General features: G+C 37.2%; 1 long non-coding RNA gene across 1 annotated transcript; it reads right to left on the bottom strand.

Moving 5' to 3' along the window:
- On the bottom strand, positions 1 to 2,152 carry LOC131642153 (uncharacterized). The gene is made up of 2 exons (XR_009295801.1): positions 2,041 to 2,152; positions 1 to 303 (listed from the first exon to the last, which is right to left on the bottom strand). It is a non-coding gene; the product is annotated as an uncharacterized LOC131642153 (long non-coding RNA).
- Between the last annotated feature and the right edge of the window lie 4,857 nt (positions 2,153 to 7,009).

The raw sequence follows: 7,009 nt of genomic DNA, 5'->3' as shown, positions 1-7,009 counted from the left end.
TGAAATACAAGGATGTCACAACTTCTTTAACAGAAAAATACCATAGTCATTTGTCATGCTACACGAGGAACCACTTAACATAATTACAATTCATGTTCAACACAGCGGACAATAATCCATAACATTGCATATTCATTATCCATGCAAGTTATTATAAAACAATCATAAAACAACAAGACCGACATAATCATTCGTCTCTAAACTATCGTTCCCCAGTGTTACAATCAGAGCATGACTCGACACGAACTACGGGCTAGCTTACAAGCTATCTTCACCCAATCAAGACGCCGCTACATCCTTAATCTGAAATCATCAAAGTAAGGGTGAGTTTCATTCGAATTAATAAGCATTATGCAATCATAAGCAATAAAATCTCATAGTAATTATCATCCACTCAATCTTACATATAATCGGAATTATTACAACAAGCAAGCATCATCCAACAATATTGGCCATCGGCCCACAACTCATCAATTTCATCAAGGATCAAGTCATATTAACATCATTTTCTCAACACATCAATCATGTAAACACACCAAGGTATAACACTGGATCTCATCCAATCATGTTATCACCAATGCATATGATGCAACTGACACTATGCATGTGGTACCAAAATTCGTGAATCATATCACAGGACTTCTCTCTTTGATACTGCCCTCTAGTCGCTCACACCCCACATGGGCACACGACTACTGCCTCATCGCTCACACCCCACATGGGCACACGATGACTTCCCGCTAATCTCCACACAATGGGAATTAGCCTTCCAATGCAAATGATTTATGAATAATGCACACATGACACATACTTACATCTTCATACATCATCATCATTCCGATGCTTAACATCGCTTAACACCTCTTACCAATAAGGTCACAACAAGTATGTACATGTATAAGCATCATTCAATCATTCACATTCATACATCACATCATCACAATTAACATACACATCATATTAATGTTAATTGCCACCATAGCCAACATATTAATATTAACAACATATTAATATTCACAATCATCAATCATCATCATCATACATATACAATCATTCACATATGTACACTACATCCTCACAATTAACATACACATCATATTAATGTTAATTGCCACCATAACCAACATATTAATATTAACAATATATTAATATTCACAATCACCAATCATCACCACGATCAAACATCGTTATATCCATCATCATTGCACACAATGTAACAAATTGTCAAAGCAACCCAACAACATAATCACAAAACATATATCATCTACGACATGTTATATACTAACATCACTCAATGGATATCACAATCTCATCACCAACACAAATACATGCATCAATAGTCATATATATAAGCACATATACATATACTATCTTTCAATTCATTAATAATTAAATCGAGTTTAAAAGTAAATTTGGCTATTGCCCATTTTATCAATTCATCAGATAAAGCATCTCATTAGCTTCGCAACGCCCAAAACGGCACATAAAACAGATACACGGATCAAAAGTTACGGGTTTTTAAAGATAAAACATTTTTAGAAAAAGTGCTGCAGGAACGGGGTTGTCCCTACGTGGGAACCGGTTCCTGGCAGCTTCAAAGTCACGTCTATGATTTTTACTATGGGGAACCGGGTTGTCCCTACATGGGAACCGGTTCCCAGCTACCCAGAATCCATATTTCTCTGTTTTTACAAGGGGGAACCGGTTCGTCCCATACGGGAACCGGTTCCTACGTACCTGCACAGCAAAATTCACTATTTTGACAGCATTTCCCTATTCCCTTTTCCCCAATTTCAGGTACATAGAACATACGACACATATAACATCAATTTTCATATAAACACATAATTCAGACAAATTTTATACAAGTATTAACAACACATAACATGAGCATCAACAGAATCATGTAATTCATACCAATTCATCAAAACCTAACAAAGTCCCAAACCCGACACGTACGATTGAACTAGACAACAATCCTAATCAATCATACTACCTATAATCACATAAGGAATACTAACCCGAAGAATCCCCCCTTACCTCAGAGTCGAATCTTCGAAGATCTTCTTCCCCTTTGGCTCTTCTCACTTCACGTGTTCTCCCTTTCTCAGAGTCTGTCTCCTTTCCTCTCCTCTTTTCCCAATTCCTTTATTTTATGAAAAATAAAATAAAATATTATAATGGGCTTGCTTAGTCAACACCCCCTCTCCTGCTAATCACCACTCTAGGCCCAATGCCAATAACTCATCATTTTCCATATAATTCAACCAAATACTAAATTATCTCTAAATAATAATTTAATTTCCAATTAAATTAAAATTAGAAAATATGGGGTGTTACACTTCTCGCTTCTGATCTTGAAGCTTCACAGCACTAAGCTTGCTTCAATTTTCCAAGAACATGCTTCTTTATAGAATTGCTTTTCCCAATGTATTTGCTTCTCATGTTGAGCTTTTTCAGAATATCTTCAATCCTGCAAAAAATCTCAAAGACATGGAAACTTGCAAATAATGTTAGGAATGTTGAGACTTAATCCCAGCAACTGATATAATAAACCAAATCAATTATCATGTTTCTCCCCCTTTTTGTCATAACATCAAAAAGCATTTAAAAGATTCAGATGAAAAACGACACTAAAAGTGAAGAAGATAATGATTTCATTCAAATAGAATTAATCAGAAGAACAAAGGGATAGAAAGCAGATGCAAGAAACAGATGCAAGAAACAAGAAGACAACTAAGACCAAACAGACTACTACTAGCCTAACTTAGAAACTATCTTGGCCAGAAGGTTTTGAATCTCAGTAGTGCTTTCTGTCTGCGTCTTCATAAACGATCGAAACTCATTGTGAGTATCCTCATGCTTATCCAGACGAGAAGAAAGATCAGCTTGATTCTGTTGAAGAGCCTTCATGATGTTCGCCAGACCAGAAGGTTCAGCAGAAGAAGCGTCAAAGCTATTGTCCAGAAGAGGAGTAGGATTCTCAACAGCAGCATCAATCATGAGAACATCATCTTGATTTTCCTGAACAGGAAGTTTCTCAGCAAGATGATTCTCAGCAACTTAATTCTCAGCATCAGCATATTCAGGAGCAGGAAGTTCATCTTCTGAATTCTCAAGAGCCTTAAGAATTTCAGCCAAGTTCCTTGGAGGTGTAGGAGCAGCAGGTTCTGAAGGGTATTTAACTTCTTGATACACCATATTTGGCGCTTTAGCAGAGGGATTCTCCCTTAACCAGTTGAATAGTGACTGAAGGTCTCCAGTCAGAACACTATAGTGGGGCTTCCACACAACCATGTCAAGACAAGGCTCATCTTCCAGCTCATCAATAAACTTCTTCTCTTCAAGAGATATCCAACTTCTGATGGGATGATAGTACTTACCATCATCGAGTTCCAAAAAGTAACCAGAAGGTCCAGCAGCAGCTGAGCATCTCTTCTGGATGTTCAGAATATCATTCTGAATGTCCTTCTCAAAGATTCTCCACAATTCTCTAGTAGCAGCATGATCCAAATTGGAGTCAAAAGCAGCTCTCAGAGTATCCAACCCTATTATGATTTTATCCATTAACATGTAATAACAGATATCAATCGATAGTTCAGGAGGATTGAAAGTGAAACGGTAGTCAGGATACAGAAGACGGTAAGGTTTAGATTCTATGGATAGCAAAGCAGGGGTAACGGAAGAGGTTGATGAAGATGGAGAATTTATGGTGGAGGTGGTTGAAAGAATATTTTCAGAAGGAGTTTGGGGGATATCATTTAGTGGTTGAGGGTTCAGAAAAGGTGTGGAAGGAGGTGGTTGGTTTCTGTTTATGGTTGAAGAAGAGGAAGGTGTTTCAGAAGGATGAGGCTTTTTCTGAGGGGGGGTGGGTAGAAGAATCAGCAATAAAAGCTTTATGAATGCGCTTTGCAAAGTAATCATCATATTGTACTTTAAGAGAATCTAAGGGGTTCTTCTGCTTCTTTGTTGGCTTAGCATCAGGTCCTGCTTCTGTAGCCTTTCTCTTCAGTTTCTTCTCTTTCTTCTTCTTTTCTTTCTTTCTTAACTCATCCAGAGATGGAAGAGTTCTTCCTCGAATCCAAACAGGATCAACAGAAGATTGAGCTTTAACACATGACTTAAGATAGCGTTTAACAGATTTGTTAAGCTCCTCTTTAAACATGTGAGAGAAACTCGCAACTGGAGTTCTTTGAGTCAGAATATCTGGAAACAACGTTGGAGGAGTAGTCACTTCTTCAATCAGCTTCATCCTTTTTAGAGAATGAGCATTCAGAATGACTCCTTGGATAGCAGTCAAGTTCTTAGAAGGGCCAGCTATTCTCAGAACTTCTATCAACCCACTCTCAATCAGAATATCTGAAATCATCCTTCCAAGAGGGATAATATTTCTTTTGAGGTAGGGATTCTTCTGACGTTCTTCATCTCTTGATTCTTCAATGTTAATCTTTAGATGTTGAAAAAGAATGTGTGGTAGATTGACTCTCATTCCTTTTTCAATGCAGAATAAAACATACTTCTGATCTTGATTGACATAGGTAGAAAAGTTTGAAAACTTTCTATGATATAAAGATCTCATAATGATCTCAGCCCATACTCTGTAGGAAGGCTTCAAGGCAGTTGAGAAGGGAGAGGCAATACCAGAAGTAAACAACTCTTTATCAACTTTAGCCAAAACGATTCTTCCAAGAAGAGCACAAGTGATACCATCTATTCCCTCAAGACCATATAGTTTCATTACTAGCTTCTCCGTCACGACAACTTCATGCCCTAGCACGAAAGAGATAATGGCAGTTGAAGTAACCGTTGCATGTGTCCAGAATTCCTTAACCAAGAAAGGGTAAACTGGACCAACCAATCTATCAAAGTAATTTGTCCATCCTTGCACAATCATAGCAGCTTTGGTTTTGAAATCATGAGCCATGAGACTTTAAAAATCCACCATTGTTTCACATAGAACTTCCAGTTCATTGTAAGGAACCGTACAAGACTTCAGAGGAAGAGTTGTAGGGTTCCTGTGATGTACTTGATGAGACGATGATACTTTGCGTTGAATGTTTGAAGATGAAGCCATGGATACACGCTGAGATTAGAGTTTTTGAAACTAGGGTTTATGCAAAAACGAGAGAGAGAGAGAGAGAGACTGAGTGATGAATGTGCAGAGACAATGAATGAAGAGAGAGAATGTAAAGAGATAAAATGTTATGGAGATGAGTTTATAAAGAAACGGATTTGAAAAAGAAATGCAATGTAGTTCTGAATGAACAGGATTACAGAATGCATAAAAAGTAAATGCATTTAATGAATAGTGACGTTAGGAGAGAGAACATGATATTTGAAATGATTTGCACAGTTACCAAGGGCGGCGTCTCTTCAACTACACGCGTGCTTGTCCAAATAGAGTGAACACGTGTTCAACATCTGGAAAGCTGGTGATAGCTGTTTTGCTTTAAAAGAGATTCTGAATCAACTTAGACATATGAAACATTAGTAATAACAAAATCAGAATATCTAACTGATCAATAATTTTCAGAACTTCTTATAAAAAAAATATCATTTCAAATCTAATCCATACGTCAGAACTTCTCATCCTTTCATTCTGGGCATAAATCCATACTGATATTCTTCAGAATGAACTTAAACCTATCTTCAGCAAGGGGTTTTGTAAAGATATCAGCCCATTGATGGTCTGTATCCACGAAGTTTAAAGAGAGAACACCCTTATGAACATAGTCCCTAATAAAATGATGTTTAATCTCAATATGTTTAGCTTTGGAATGTAAGATTGGATTCTTAGATAAATAGATAGCAGAAGTATTATCACAAAAGATAGGAATGTTACTCTCATATATATGATAATCCTCTAGCTGACTCTTCATCCAGAGCATCTGTGTTCTACATCCAGCAGCAGCAACATATTCTGCTTCTGTTGTAGAAAGGGCAATTGTAGCATGCTTCTTGCTGTACCAGAAGATCAGGTGACTTCCAAGAAATTGACAACTTCCAGAAGTACTTTTCCTTTCAACTTTATCTCCAGCGTAATCAGTATCACAATATCCTACTAAGTTGTATTCTTCATATCTTCTGTAGACTAAACCAACATTAGTAGTACCTTTCAGATACCTCAGAATTCTCTTAACAGCTGTTAAGTGAGATTCTCTAGGATCTGATTGGAATCTTGCACACAGACAAACACTAAATTAAATATCAGGTCTAGAAGCAGTAAGATATAAAAGAGATCCAATCATACCTCTGTAGAGCTTCTGATCTACCTTCTTACTTACCTCATCCTTACCTAGGACACACGTTGGATGCATAGGAGTTTTTGCTTCTTTACTTTCTGAAAGATTAAACTTCTTCAGAAGTTCTTTCACGTACTTGGTCTGATGAACATAAGTTCCTTCTGATGTTTGATTGATTTGAATCCCAAGGAAATACTTGAGTTCTCCCATCATGCTCATTTCAAACTCAGCCTGCATAGACTTAGCAAACTCCTTTCCAAGTGTAGCATTAGATAGTCCAAAGATAATATCATCACCATATATTTGACAAATTAAAACATCCTTTTTAAAGGTTTTACAGAAGAAGGTAGTATCCACTTTTCCTTTAGTGAAACCATTATCCAGAAGGAAAGAACTTAATCTTCATACCAAGCTCTAGGAGCTTGCTTCAATCGGTATAATGACTTCTTTAGTTTAAAAACATGTTCTGGAGACTTAGAGTCCTCAAAACCAGGAGGTTGGTGGACATAGACTTCCTCATCTATATAACCATTTAAGAAGGCACTCTTAACATCCATCTGATGCAGAGTGATGTTATATTGAGTGGAAAAAGAAATCAATAAGCGAATAGATTCTAACCTGGCCACTGGTGCAAAGGTTTTTGTATAGTCAATCCCTTCTTGTTGACTATAGCCGTGAGCAACCAGTCTGGCTTTGTTTCTTACAACTTCTCCTTTTTCGCTCAGCTTGTTTCTGAAGACCCACTTCGTACCAATGATGTTAAATCC

Source organism: Vicia villosa, unplaced genomic scaffold (assembly GCF_029867415.1).
Source record: "Vicia villosa cultivar HV-30 ecotype Madison, WI unplaced genomic scaffold, Vvil1.0 ctg.004571F_1_1, whole genome shotgun sequence".
Classification (NCBI taxonomy): domain Eukaryota; kingdom Viridiplantae; phylum Streptophyta; class Magnoliopsida; order Fabales; family Fabaceae; genus Vicia; species Vicia villosa.
This window is presented reverse-complemented; position numbering and strand designations above follow the sequence as displayed.